The sequence below is a fragment of the Pholcus phalangioides genome, unplaced genomic scaffold (assembly GCF_987345545.1).
Source record: "Pholcus phalangioides strain wild (caught in Gottingen) unplaced genomic scaffold, Ppha-v1.0 ptg000043l_1, whole genome shotgun sequence".
Classification (NCBI taxonomy): domain Eukaryota; kingdom Metazoa; phylum Arthropoda; class Arachnida; order Araneae; family Pholcidae; genus Pholcus; species Pholcus phalangioides.
In genome coordinates, this window is record NW_028301629.1 from 1743936 (window position 1) to 1759420 (window position 15485).

Consider the following 15485-nt stretch of genomic DNA (forward strand, 5'->3'; position numbering starts at 1 on the left):
TTTTTCAGATATATAGAGTAAAAAGAAAAAATACGTAAATGATGTGGAGAAATGCAGTGTTATCGTTGAGGCCATCTAGCGTGACTAATGGCTACCCATCTAGAACTAGTTGACGCTACGGATGTTCCGGTCACTTTATTGCATGAGTGGCGAAAGTGGAACCATCCGATAAACCGAGTTTTTAATCTAGTCTTTTTCTTCTTTTTCCTATTACTTTCGCTGCTTCTGCAGAATTTTCGTATCAAATGTATACCAGTTGCAATGTTGTTGTTGTTGGATAATACCTTCCTGTCGTTTCTTTTTCTCATTTCAATGGACGGCGCGGATTCGGTCCAGTAATCTTTTATATACGCTTCTTTCTTCGTTATTATAACAGTATTACATTTTATTTTGCTTTTATTTCGTGATAGTGTGTCTGTGTAATGGAGGTTTTGTGGTTGTATTTTTTTTTAGAGCATTCGAGTGAAAGTGCTGACGTCCGACACATTTTATTCATGCTCTTTTGGAACATTTTCGTTTGAATGGAAGCGTTCGCGTCGCGCTCGCTCGTGATGGTGGTGGTGATGATAATAATGGCACCTCCATTATGACGCTCGATTTTTAATGGGCATTCGTTGTGTGATGGACACTTTTTCGCGCGTTCTCTGTTAGAGCGTTGCGCTGGAGAGTGATAATAATCGCGTAATGGAAGCGTTAGGACTTCTATTTTCCGCTCTTTTCCGTTATCGGTTTTTTTTTTTGGTTATTTGAGTCACCGTTTCGAGTTCTGAGATCATTTGAGTTTTATTACCTGTCTGATAATTATATTCCTTCATGTATTTATATGATAGTTGATTGTCAAGTTTCACATTACTGATTATTAAGTTTTGGAATTACATGGTAGGATAATTTTGACAGTTATTTGCCAGTGTGTTGGGTACGTTTGCTTTACTCAATACAGTTGTTTCCCCCCCCCCTCCCATCTGGTAGTGATCGTCCACTCAAGTGATCTGAAAATGTGTCTCAAGCCAATCGCGGGTGATCTAGGGGAAAAGTTCCGCTATAAACTTTAGTTATCTGTGAGCCACTCTTGCATCACTGCTTTCTACATTACGTATTCTATCACACTTGCATCACTACTTTCTACATTGCGTAATCTGTCACATTTGCATCGCTACTTTCTACATTGCGTATTCTGTTAGAGCTTTCATCACTGATTTTTACATTGCGTATTCTGTTAGAGCTTTCATCACTGATTTTTACATTGCGTATCCTGTCAAACTTGCATCACTGCTTTCTATATTGCGTATTACTGTCTACACTTGCATCACTTCTTTCTACATTGCGCATGCTGTCATAACTGCCCTGACACGGTCGTCTGCAGGGTAGAATTTTGCTCCCGTCTTCATTGCAGATTTCTGTAGACTTCTGGGATCGCCCCACCTTCTTCGGAAATCATGCTTCACATTATTAATTCTGTCTCACGTGATTACCATTGTCTGCATAGCACATCCTGTCACATTAGCGCGCGATTCTATTTTTTTTTTTTTTTGTTGTATCATCTGCATTGCGTCATACTTGCACGATTGATATCTTCTGCTTCACGAATGTTGTCATGTTCGCATGACTGCTGTCGTCCGCATCGTAGATTCGATCACACTCGCCGCCATCCGTGATCTCGCGGAAGAGCCGGACAGAGAATCGCAACCTTTTTTACAACTCTTTCTATAAAATACGCTTCCGATTCTGAACAAGGAGCGCATCTGGAATTAGACCTTTTAATTGCCCCTCGTCTTAGATTTTAAAAAAAAACTCGAGCTGCTGTGCATTAGAGAAAAAAGTGAACGGTTCGTGGCCTCTTTCATTTTGAAGATGTAGGTTAAAAACATGATTTTCGATAACGCGTTGTACGCGGAGAAGCCATTAATCCTCTCGCACACAACAGTTTTCCTACCCATTATCATTGTTTTCCGAAATAAAGTGAAAGTCTGTCTGCTTTTTTCTTCCACGATGTATGAGAGAATGTGTATAAAGAGGTTATAGATATTATCTAAAAGCATTGACTCATTTTTTATCGGGTTTCTCATCACCGACTGGTTTTTTTTTTTTGTATTTTTCTCCCTCAAAAGGGTATTTTTTTTACTGGATTCAAAGAGAAGAAGAGGTTCGGCCATTTCCTCAAAAAACGAGCGAAATTATTTTTCTTGAAATTGTTTTCCTTAAGAATGGGTGGCTTATTCCGTTATTGTTTCTTAATAGGTTTCTCCTGACAGAGAAATAACATTATTTTTCATTATTTTCTGGAAAAAAATATGATGGGGGGGGGGGGGAATAATTTTTCATACATAATTAGTCAGAGTTTATTAGTGACCCAAATATACGTCGGAAGAAAAGAATCCCAATCTCTGTGCTGTTTGAGAAACTCTCTTTCTATACGATCGATCAGTCTTCTTGGAATCGTATACAGAAATTGACTATACGTGTGGAAAATGTCGAAATTGATCACAGATGTGAAACAAAAAGTTCCTTGTCACTAGGGCATGACCGTTTCAACAAAGTAACATGGTCACTTCCTAGATCAGCGTTTCTCAACCTTTCTGAGCCCAAGGACCAGTGGGAAGGGGCCGTTCAAGTATTACGTAAGCAAATTTTTAGCCATTTTTGACCCCCTCGCCCCTTGTCAGCAAAAGTCAGCAAAACTCTGACCCTCCCTCTAGACGAAAATTTATTTTTTCAATCCTAACAATATTACCATTAAATTTTGAAAGGAAATACCTTTATAGGTGTTATTATAATCAATTTCTGCTAATTTCAATGCTATTTGGAGGGTAAGAACTCAAAATTTCTCTTTAAAAAATTCATTGCGACCCACCCTTTAAGCCATACATGGTAAACCTTTGGCCCGCAGACCAAATGTGGTCCTGGAGGTTATCTGATGTAGCTTGCCCCCTCAAACCTAATTTTGTAAAAATGAACTAAGCGGCACATTTACAAATCGCTTAAATGACCCGTGGCACAAAAGAGCATTTAAGTGGCCCGTGGGACATTTTCAGATCACTTAAATATGCCTCAAAAACCGCTTTCACATTCAAAGATCACTTAAATAACCCGCGCTACAGTTCCAGAACACTTAAACGAAACGTGACACATTTAGAGATCCCTTGAGTGACATGTGGTGCAGTTTTAGAGCACTTAAGCGGCCCTCAGTGGCGTTCTACATCACTAAGTTACCCGCGAAACATTCCCAGATTACTTAAGTGATTCGTGGTATAATTACGGATCACTTGAGTGATGCGTGGCACAGCTTAAGCGGCCCGGAAACATTTCCAGAGCACTCGAAGGATCCGTGAAACATTTAGAGATCATTAAAGTGGCTCTGTAGGGGATTCTGTAGAGGACCGTTTTTAACGCACCGAATAAGATATCATTAAGAATATTTCATAAAGGTTGGTTGATGACGTAAGCATCATCCAAACGCCCCCTCTCCCCCCTTGTCATCAAAAGCCAGCAAATCGGAACCCCCCCCCCCATCGATGCTGACGTGATATTTGAATGACTCCAAAGTCTGAAACACTTCGACCACTCACTGTACAGCATAAGTGAGGTGACCATGTGAGGCATGTTTCCAACGCTTTTTTCCATAAACTGAATTTTTTTTTACTATGACCTCTTGTAGCTTTTCATTCTCAATTCATTGGCGCATTATTCAGCAGTTTTGGCAATGATTGATGATTTTGCCGATTTATGGTTACCGTTTCTGGTGTCAACTGGGAATGTCCCGTATATTGTGATGTTTAAGATCCCAATTTGCCGTATTTCTCTGGACGAAATAAGAAAAATCGCAATTTTTTTTTTCGCGAACTTGAATTTTTGCTATTTGCAGTAGCCCTTTATACATTTTGCCTTTCAGCAATTTTATAAATAATTGGAAATTTATCGAAAATTTTAAATTTTTTTGGTTGAAATTAGAGTGATATCAGTATTTAGGATCAATATTTTGGCGCATTTTTTTGGATTGAAAAATGATCGTTCTAAGTATGAAGACCTTACTTTTTTGTTGGAGCGGAACATATATTACTAATATGTGTCAAGAACCAGACGTGGCCCAAGCTGTGTCCCACAAGGGATAAAAGCCATTTAACTACTAATATACGTGTGGGTTACACACAATTTAATAACTTTTCATTTAATTAAAATCAATTATTAAGTCTGCCTGCGGCCCACCTGCAACATCTGCGCAGATCACAGGTTGAGAAACGTTATCCTAGAGCGATTGGTTTAATTGAGTTTAACCGTTAACTGGCGTGGTGGGGTCATCTTGTCCCCCACATATTGTTCATCTTGCCACCTCTTGAGCAACATATGCATCTGGACCACCTTTTTTCAGCATCTCTCTCATTGTTTACACATATTTAACAAATTTATGATGTTTTTTCTACTTTTTACTTCCTCTATAGTCTATATCAGCGGTTTTCAACCGGGGCCCCTTGTGCACTCTCCAGGGGCTCTGCGGCCGCTCGAGGAAATTAAAATAAAACCCGTAAAATATAAAAAATAGTTATAAATATTTTAAAATAGTAAAAATAAATCAGTAACTTTGATGAATAATTAAAAATGGACCTACGGGGCTCCGCCATAGGACTTTTTTACTAAAAAGGGCTCCGCGAGTCAAAAAAGGTTGAGAACCGCTGGTCTATATCAGTTTTCCAACCTTTTTTTGTCCCATCGCCCTCTTTTTCAGAAATTTTTTTCTCCCATCGCCCCTTAACTTAATCTAACCCATAGGATCCTATGTTATACCCGCAGCTTCTACCGCCCACGTGGAACTTTCCATCGCCCCCAAGGGGACGTTAACGCCCACGTTGGGAATCACTGCTCTATATCATTGTTCAAAGTTTCCGTGGGATCAAAATAACCCAACCGCACCACTTTGCGTAAGGCTTTTTTGTCTGATGGCCGGAGTGTTCAGATTGAAATGGCGTCTCCGAAGAGAACGGCAGTTTTCTCGATATAATGGTTTCAAATTAATCATGAAAAGCTAATAATTATTAGCCCACAAGGGGGAATTTTCTGTCGGAATCTCTTAGTATAGTTGCGGTTCAAACCACTAAGTAAGTGCCCATAATGAATGTATTTTTAGAATGTTGTATGATAAATTTTACTCTCTCTAGGCTTGGGCTGAAACTATTCTCACAGAGATGGTTCTAGTTTCCGATCCCGGAAATATTGGGTAATTTTAGAAAACCAATTCAGTCTTTGTGCGGTCACTCGTCCACCTTTTAACCCCAGAATGAATGTTTCTTCAACTCCTTTAAAACCTCTTTTACCCTTTTTAACCTCAGCCTTTAACCTCTGATGAGGCATCATTTGCTAAACAATAGCTTCTCGATCTTATAAATTATGTTGAGTAAGAAGAGTGAAACGGAACATTATTTTTCATTCTGAATTGATTGCTTGTATTAGATTGCATGCGGCTGATTGACTTTCTTGGTGTTCAAGAATGGCGAATTGTATTCTCGCTGGATGCGAGCTCATATTGCGTCATTTATTATATGGCATCTGATTCCGTCGGATCTCTCCAAAACTCTTGCTTTAATCGTATATCATGTCGCAATGTATGTTCGCTGAACTCGTTCATTAGACTGAATTGAGTATTCGCCGTGTGAGTCATTAAATGGCTTCGGATGCTCATTTCATTGGTATATTAGATTGATTTCGATGCTCACTGAATTCGCTCAGTAGACCGAATTGAATACTTGCTGAATAAGTCATATTAGAAAGCTTCGTACGCTCTTTATATTCGTACATTAAATTTCTTTGAATGCTGGCCGAATTCGTGCATTAGAATGCTTCGGATAACTGCTGAACTCGTACATCTGTTTGCTTCAGTCGCATGCAATACGAATGGATTTGATAGTTGCTATATAGGTGCACGCAGTAGATTAAATTGAACGCTTCCTGGATACGTGCATTGGATTAAAAAACGTATGCTTGCTTGATACGAACATTAGATTACACACTAGTATGGAGGAATATCATTGATCGTGCTAATATTATCAGAGCAAAGCAATCAAAATTCCATTTCCTACAGAGCAGTTCGGGAAGGTAGCAAAATAAAGGTACGATTCAATTCCCGGTCAAGTACAATTTATTCAACCAATCAAATTCCGAATTACACCATGTTGCATCACGTGACACACACTTCATTTCGAATCGGCTGGAAAGGCACTTCAAATGAACGAAAAATTCTAATTAACATGCTGTGAGTATGAAAAGTCGGTTATTTTCTATTTCTCGGCGATGCCAATGTATACATTCGGTTCTTTCTTTTTTCGAGTGCATCTTGTTTAATTAGCGAACCGAAAAACACTCGTGGAATAATTATTTCGGAACGTATCTTCTTTTCTCTCCATCGAATCGACTGTGACGAGGGGAGTTTCGAGTTCCCCTCCATCACGTAGTCTAGAAAAATTCGCTAATTACGACGTCTAATTAAAAGTCACTTTTGATTTTTCTCCGAGCGGCAATTAGCGCGGGAAAAGTTCTTGACATTTGCCGGAGAATCTCTCTCTTCTGGGGTTATTTTTTTCTTTAATTTTGTTTTGATCAAGAGTTGGTTCTCTTCAATTCCCAGACATTCTCGGCAGAAAGAGAGAATCTATCCGAGAATGAATAATTAATTTCGTTAATTAGACGTCGGAATAAACGAGTGGCCTTCGTTCGGGGGAAAAAAAGCCCTATTGTGTGAAACTTTTGCGCATTGCTTCGAAGGCTCTCTGGATTCTGACATTAAATCGCATTGAGCACTCGCTGGATGAGTCATTAAATCGCTTTTTGATGCTCACTGAATTTGTGCATTGCTTAGAATGCTTGACGGATGAGTCGTTGGATTGAATTGTATACTTGACGGATGAGTCAATATATTGCATTGAATACTTAACAGACGAGTCAGTAGATTGCGTCGAGTGCTCGCAGGATTTATGCATTAGATTATATTGAATATTTGACGAATGAGTCATTAGATTGAATTGTATACTTGACGGATGAGTCATTAGATTGCTTCGGATTCTTGACTGATTAGTCAATATATTGCACTGAATACTTAACAGAGGAGTCAGTAGATTGCTTCGAGTGCTCGCAGGATTTACGCATTAGATGATATTGAATATTTGACGGATGAGTCATTAGATTGAATTGCATACTTGACGGATGAGTCATTAGATTGTGTTGTATACCTGACGGATGAGTCATTAGATTGAATTGTATACGTGTCATTAGATTGAATTGCATACCTCACGGATGAGTCATTAGATTGAATTGTATACGTGTCATTAGATTGAATTGTATACCTGACGGGTGAGCCATTAGATTGAATTGTATACTTGGCAGATGAGTCATTAGATTGCTTCGAGTGCTCGCAGTATTTATGCAGTAGATTACATCGAGTGCTTCCTGGATTAATGCAGTAAATTGCATTGAATACTTGACGGATGAGTCAATAGATTTGTTTTGGATGCACTCATTCCTTTGTATGCTCGTTGGTTTCGTGCGTTAGATTGTATTGAATACCTGGCGTATTAATCATTTGATTGCTCCGCGTTAATTGCTGCTCGAGATAAGTTCTTGACATTTGCCAAAGAATCCTCTGTTTTTTTACTTTATTTTCCGATGAAGTGGTTTTTTTTGCAATTTCCCAGAGAGGGATACGGAGAAAGGGAAAATATATACGAGAATGAATAATTAATGTAGTTTAATTAATTAATTAATAATTAATTAATTTTGCCAGAACAAACGAGTTGCTTGTTAAAAGCCCGATTGCGTATGACTTTTATCGAAAAAATTAACCTCGCTCTATCTTCAGAGAAGCGAGGCCCATTTTCCCCAACTACTGTATTTCCCCGTATTAGTTGGCTTGAAACTCGAGAAAAAACAGCTTATTGAATGTCGAGGGTTCTGGTCAGTACCCGGTACGTCTGGTCCGTTTAACGCAAGGTTTAAGAAAGATCACGATATGCATTTATCCAATTCAATGGAACTTTAGGTTAAAGATATTTAAGAATTTTCCAGGATCCGGTTATTCACGGCATACTGGTCTCACTCGATGTTTCCGGCATGCCGGCTAACACAGAGGAATACAGTGTTCAGAAAAAATAGATGCAGTGGCATGCGACTGAATCCACAGAATCTGATTTGTAAGATCGACTTTTTGAATCAACTTTAATGGTTTCAAAGCTTCTTTGCTGAGGCCCAATGAACAAAAGGCTTCCGTAGTTGCAGAATCCATGCAAATGCTGAGAAAGAAATCGGTGGGAAAAAATAATGTATTCCGGAATTGATGGAAGAAGTAATTACAAAATTTGCTTTCGGAAAATACTTCAGTTCATGAAAAATTCAGCGATGAAAAAAAATCGGAAAATTTCGTAAGTCGAGGTGTTCGTTAGCCGAGGTATCACTGCACTGAATCTATCAAAAACAAAAAACACGTTATTTCAGAAAAAAAAATACTCATTGCAGTGGATATTTTTCAATTCAATTCAATTCTGTTCATAAATACAGAAAATACAGAACAATATAAGCGGAATTGATTTATTAACATACCATAACTTATAAAAACCCATACTATGAACGCTATTTACTACATTTTTGTTGCACTTTTTTGTAAAAACGCAGACCTCAATAATTCAAAGAAATTGACCGAAATGATTGTAATAATCAATCAGTCAATCGGATTCCAATTTCCGCGATGTTTCTGACGTGGCCAATCAGTCATGTGATGAATGTTCTTCCACGTGGAATACATTTCTATATTCACTTCGATTTGTGGCAGTCCTTTGTTCTCCCACGCTTCAGTGATTTTAGCAATAGTTAGCAAATTTGTCATACGTAAATTGCATCTTCTTGTCTTGGTTTAGCCGTATCTCCTGCAGAGGTGCCGACATAAAGAAGGCATTGAGAGGGAGGGGAAAGTCGCCAGTCGTCCCGTATAAACGGGACTACAAGCCCTTATGTAGGAGGAGGACGTTTTGTTTCTTTTCATTGTACATTCATTAATTATGGGGGGGGGCTGAAATAACCTCAGCCCTCGGGTTCCGGCGCCTATGATCTTCTGTATTTAGGATCGAAATTCTTTTTTATCAATAAGGTATGGCTACCTTAGGTGAAGTTCTAATTTTTGTTTACCCATGAGGCTATATTACCAATTGCAATATTACAGCAGTTGAATAGCTTTTCACTCAATCGGAATCAAGTCTATTTGCTATCTGTGGGTCATAGGAGGAGGAACGCTGTGTTATATGGCCACCTGGAGCATACATGCTGAACCCCTGGCCCAAGGGCCAAAATGTTGGCCTCGGAATAATCTGATGTGGAACAAACCTCAAACCTAATTTTACAAAACCGAACCAAGCGGCACATATTCAGACCACTGAAGGGACCTGAAGCATATTCACAGATCACTTGAGTGACCCGCGGCACAGCTTCAGATCACTTAAAGGACACGCAGCATACTTACAGACCAATGGAGTGCATACAGCGATAGATACAGCGAACTGAGCAACATGACTGATATACAGTCGAATCCCGTTATAACGAACTCCAAGAGACCGGAGAAATCACTTCGTTATAATGAAATTTCGTTGTAAAGGAATTCCAGTTGTTTGGATTTTTCCTGTGTAGACTTATTTGGAAGATTAGAAAAAGTGTTCGTTAAAACGAGATTTTCGATATAACGGTATTCGTTAAAACGGGATTCGACTGTATCTCCGGCATTCTCGAAAATGCTAGGAGAGATTGTCTTCATGCAGAACCACAGACCAGGAAAGTAAAAATCGAGATAAGTCAGAGTTACGCTTTTTTTCGGGTTCTTGAAGAGTCATGATATGTGACTTGTACAGTACTTTGATCAACATCATTCATGACTATAGATCATGGGCGAACAACCTTTTCAGTCCTCGGGCCAGATATGCGATATTTCTACAGCTTGTGGTCCAGAAACCAGGATGCAAGAGACGGTGACCGTGCACGGCCCGTTAAATCTCTTTTGCGTAAGTATAAGTCCCGGTCACAAACACAACTAACGAGAAACTAATGGGTAAAATAAAACCGCGAATCACTCACGGCCCATAGGGACCAGTGTTAGAGCCCGGTACTGGCCGCGGCCAGGTGGTTGAGAAACACTGGCCTAAACTCTATCGACCAATATGAATTTTAACCATTGTACCGGATGAGGGGGATTGGGCAGTGTTGGGTTCTTTATTAAGCACTTATAATACACGGATATAAAGCACATTAAAAAACGGCTTGGTGGCTCTAGTGAGCCATCGGCCTTGGCTAGGCCAGGTCCTGAACCACGTTTACTCTTCTCGGATTAGTGGCTTGGAGAAACCTTTCGTGTCACAGTTGCCAGTCCAGGAGTTGGGCCACGTCTATTCTTCTCGGGTGAGCCCTTCGTGTCACGGTGGTCAGGACCACGTGTCTCCTCTCGGCTTGGTGGCTCTAGTGAGCTCTCTACCGTGTGGCCAGGACAGGTCCACGTATACTGTTCTCGGCTTGGTGGCTCAGGTGAACCCTTCGTGTCGCCGTGGCCAGCCAAGGATCCACGGACCCCTTGGGGGGATCCTTGTTGGGCTTTCAGGATGTGGTGAGGAAAACAATTGACTGATTGTGTCAGATTATTATGAGCTGTGCCCTTCATTTGTTTCGAGGGATGACGGGTGGAGGTCCCCCTGGCAGTCGTATTATTGGCACACAGAGGGTTCGTGAAACACAGCTTAAGAACCCCTGGCATAAGGTGGTTATGTCACGGTATTTTACCGGGTATTACCGTAATATTTTTATAAATTTGTCCGTTTCTTCCTGCATGTTCAATGAAGTTTACATGGATTTTTTTTTTTGAAAGCAAGGATTGTAATTATTTTTATGTGAGGATAATTATGACTATAATTACCATAATCAATTTTTACCAAAAAATTTTCATTTCAAATATTTTAAATACTCAACTTTTTTTTTCTCATGAATTACATTTCAATCCACTGCTGTTTTCAGAAGCGCTTTTCATTTTCCGCCATTGGCGATTTTTCGGTGATAAATGACACGATGAAAGTCTACTTATCTACTTTGACAACTTTTATGGCGATTATTGGCGATGACCCGTATTTTCCAGAAGAGATTCCTGATGTCATAATTTTCATCGAGGAAATATGGTCTAAGCTGAGCCAAGACTGTGTAGACAAAGTATCGTGTTGTGTGTATTGATACTTTTGTGTTGGAACACCTTTCGCGGGCAGGATGGAACCTCTTGGCAGGCGACATCAGCCCTGGAGATCAAATGACCGTATAAATCAAGGGTGCCTCAACCTTTAAAAGAGTGCGGGCTTTCAAAACGTTTCGCGGTCCACTTGAGTGATTTGGAACAGCACCGCAGTTCACGTAAATCATAGTTTCCCGACCTTTTTGTCCCATCGCCCCCTTCTTCAGAAATTGTTTTCTGCCTTCGCCCCCAATGCAATCTAACCCCATAGAATCCTATGTTATACCCGTATCTTCTACCGCCCCCTTCTGTGATCTGTGAATATTATGCCGGTCGCCCGCTTGAGTGATCCGGAACCATGTCGCGGGTTAATCAAGTCATCTGAGCGGGGCACTTGAGTGATGCCGAACTACACCACGGTAAACTTCAGTGATATGTGAATGTGACGCGGACTTGCTTAAAGTGACCTTTAACCACGGATGACTCAAGTGTCGTAAATATGCCGCGGGGGGGGGGGGGGGGTCACAAATCACGTGAAACTACCGCGGGTCCCTGAAGTGATCTCGAAGGTGTTGTGGGGTCACATAAGTGATCCGTGCCACTTGGTTTATTTTAAAAAAAATTAGCTTTTAGGTCACGGGACACATCGGATGACTCCGAGAGCCACATTTTGCCCGCAAGTCATGGATTGAACATGTATAATGTAAATCAGGGGGTCTTAGATCTCTGACACCGTGGGCTGGATTGTAAGTTCCCAGGAAACCCGCGGGCCACCAACTAATGCTGGGGTACTTATAAACTGTCAAATAGAATCCAGATTTACGAGGGCTTCTCGTGTACTTTATATTCACATATAAATGGTAGGGGCCAATCTGGCCCCTATTTCAATAAGGGAAAAATAATTGAATACTTTTATTTTTTCTGGAATTATTAATTATCAATTTGTTGATTAGTTCTGAATTATTATTTTTTCACTAATTCTGGAAAATTTCTGATTGATTACTGATTAATTTCAATCTGAAATCATTTTCAATGATTCTGTAATTATTTATTTCAGTAATCCTAAAATAATTTCCTTCTCAATATACACTGCTCAAAACAATTAGGGGAGCAAGCAAAAAAGTGAAGAAAACCGTGCGAGACAGCCACGTATTGGCATACAATGGATAGTACACGTGTAGCAATGCGCAATACAGAAAAAAAATTTTGAATTAAGCTTTAGTTCTTTGAAAATATGGAAAAAACATGAAAAGATGATTTAGGGCAACAATTTGGTTACATGTAAACGATAAAAAAAAAAGTACTGTTTAGACATGATGCATGAGTTTTAATAGGGCGTGTGGTCTCCTCGAACAGCTAAGACTGCTGCACACCTGTTTGCCATGGATGCGATGAGGTTATCGATCAGACTTTGGGGAATACTGTTCCACTCCTCAAGAAGTGCAATCTGCAAGTCTCGGACAGTAACAGGCGGCCTTGGTCGCGTAGCCATGCGTCGTCAGGAGAGCACGCTGGCCATTCCATACGCTGTATTGTTTCAGCTTCAAGCATGTTCTCCACCAGACGAGCTCTATGCGGTCGGGCATTATCATCCTGGAAAACAAAGGAATCTCCAATGGCTCCAGCGTAAGGGATGACATGAGGTCGCAGTATCTCGTCTGCATACCTTCGGGCCGTCAAAGTGCCATTCCGAATGATATGCAGGTCCGTACGTCCGCCTATGCTGATTCCACCCCATACCATCCAACCAGCTCGTCTGTATTGCGGGGTTACGAATGCGGTCTGTACGAATGCGGGGTTATTTCGAGTGCCCCTGTCCCTCCATACCAGAACACGTCGGGTGTCACACTCCAGACTGAATCGGGACTCGTCTGTAAACAGCACTTGGCTCCAATCATGTTGCTCCCAATCTCGATGTTCAGCAGCCCATCTTCTTCGGGCCGCACGGTGGCGTGGGGTCAACGGAATGCAGACCATTGGCCTACGTGCATAGAGCCCTCCCTCATGAAGTCGATTACGTACTGTTTGGCTGGACACCCTTCGTCCTGTTGCCAAGAGTAACCGTCTTTGCAGCTGCGTAGCATTCTCTGTTCTGTTTCGACGGGCTGTTAACCCTACATACCGGTCATCAGTTGCTGTAGTGACGCGTGGCCGACCTTGCCCTGGTCGACGTCTAGCATTTCCTGTTTCTTGGAATCGATTCCACAGCCTTGCAACAACATTTCTGGCGACTCCAACAGCGTCCGCGATACTACGTTGCGTTTGCCCGGATTCCAGTCTGCCTATTACACGCCATGCCATGAATTCCGGTAAATCACGTTGTTGAGACATCCTCAAGTCACCTTGTCTCAGAAAAAAAATACTGCGCAATCGAACTTCACAGTTACGGCAGTAAAACAGACGTTTCTGCAACATCCCGATTTCTGCCCTTATCTCCTTTTTCTGGTTTTTGACGTCATGAACTTTGTCATGAGCAATTTGCATATGAAGTTTTCTTCTTCCGTTTCCTGCTAGGCTTTAAATTATGGATGATTCATTTTATGTTACTTATTGGTATACATCTTTGCGTAATTTTTGTTAAAACCATGTGCTCCCCTAATTGTTTTGAGCAGTGTATATCGAATTATTTCTTTGAATAATTATGCAATAATTATGTAGTTATTCTTTCAATGTTTGTAAAACAATTTTTCTATCAGAGTTTAAGAAATTATTTCTCTCACGGATTTATGAGGTTTTTTTTCCCTAATTCTAAAATTCTTTATTTCAATAATTCTGAATTTTTTTGAATTCTACAATTGTCTTTTTCATTAACTGCAGAATTAATTATCGTTTTCATTAATTGAAGAATTGCCTCTTTCGTTAATTGAAGAGTTGTCTCTTTCATTAACTGCAGAATTCTCTCTTTCATTAATTGAAGAATTATTTCTTTCATTAATTGAAGAATTGTCTCTTTCATTTAATTCTAGAATTGTTCTTTTCCTAAATTTTAAAATTAATCGTCTTTCAATAATTTCAACCACTTTATAAAAATTATCGGCGAGCCACGATAAAAAGCTCCGAGGGCCAAATGCGGCCCGCGGGCCACGCGTTGATGACCCCTGGTGTAAAAAATCAAGGAATCATAAATAACACCCGTTTAAAGAAAAAAAAACTGCATCTATCAAGAAAAAGCGCCATCTAATGTTAGGTATTACATATTGGGAATTTTTCGTGAGTTTTCCAGAGTTTTAAATGATAATTGTTTCTAATAATACAAAAAAAAAATTATTGATATGCTTATAAGTAAATTTTTAAAAATGCATGGAAAAAAAATGTTTCGTTTAATTTATAATTAAATTGTATATAAATATATAAAAATTATTTTTCAAAGTTATGGTTCTTTCATTATGGTCTGTAAACATGGATGAAAGTCTAACCCAGTTTTCTACAATGGGCTTAGAATACAAAACCAATGAAGTTCCATTAATTAAGTACTCCCTTCAATCTGGAGTCTTCAACACATGGCCCGTGGGCCACATATTGCCATCGAAGACTTTAGATGTGGCCCGCTGACGGAAAGACTAACATTGCTCCAGAATTCGTGGAAGTGCTGAAAGAAAAACCCTCATATATGAGAAAATACATTCCAGAATTGGTGAAGTAATTTGAAAATTACTTCACCAATTAAATTATTGATGTATATTGATTCGTATTTGATGAAAAGTAATTATGTAACTTATATGATGATTCACACTTAATGAAAAAAATAATTTCATAATAAGGAACAATCCATATTTGATGGAAAAGTAATTTCAGAATTAATGAAAAAAAAAATCATATTTGAATGGGAAAATTATCTCAGAATAGAAACGAAATTCTCCAACAATGTAGGACCTCCTGTTTGATTCGGATTCTTGGCCCTGGGATTCACACGGTGGCGTTTAAGTTGAGTCCCAACTACTTAAACGCCAGCATGTGAATCCCAGGGCCGCCGTAACTACGCTGGAGCAACCGGGGCACTGCCCCGAGCCAAATGGGGGCCTCACAATGAATGTACACTTATTTCGCATAATTTTTTTTTTCATTTTCAAGGGGCCCTCGAGAAAATGCCTGCCCCGAGAAGGTGCGCTACTGCTGTGGTGAATCCAGATACCACAGTATCACTTCCCCCCCCCCCCCGTCAGCAAAATTTCGTCATCACCTCAGAATATTTCATATCTTCAAAAAAGGGTGGTTGATGACGTAAGCGACCTTCAAACCCCCCCCCCTCCCCCTTGTC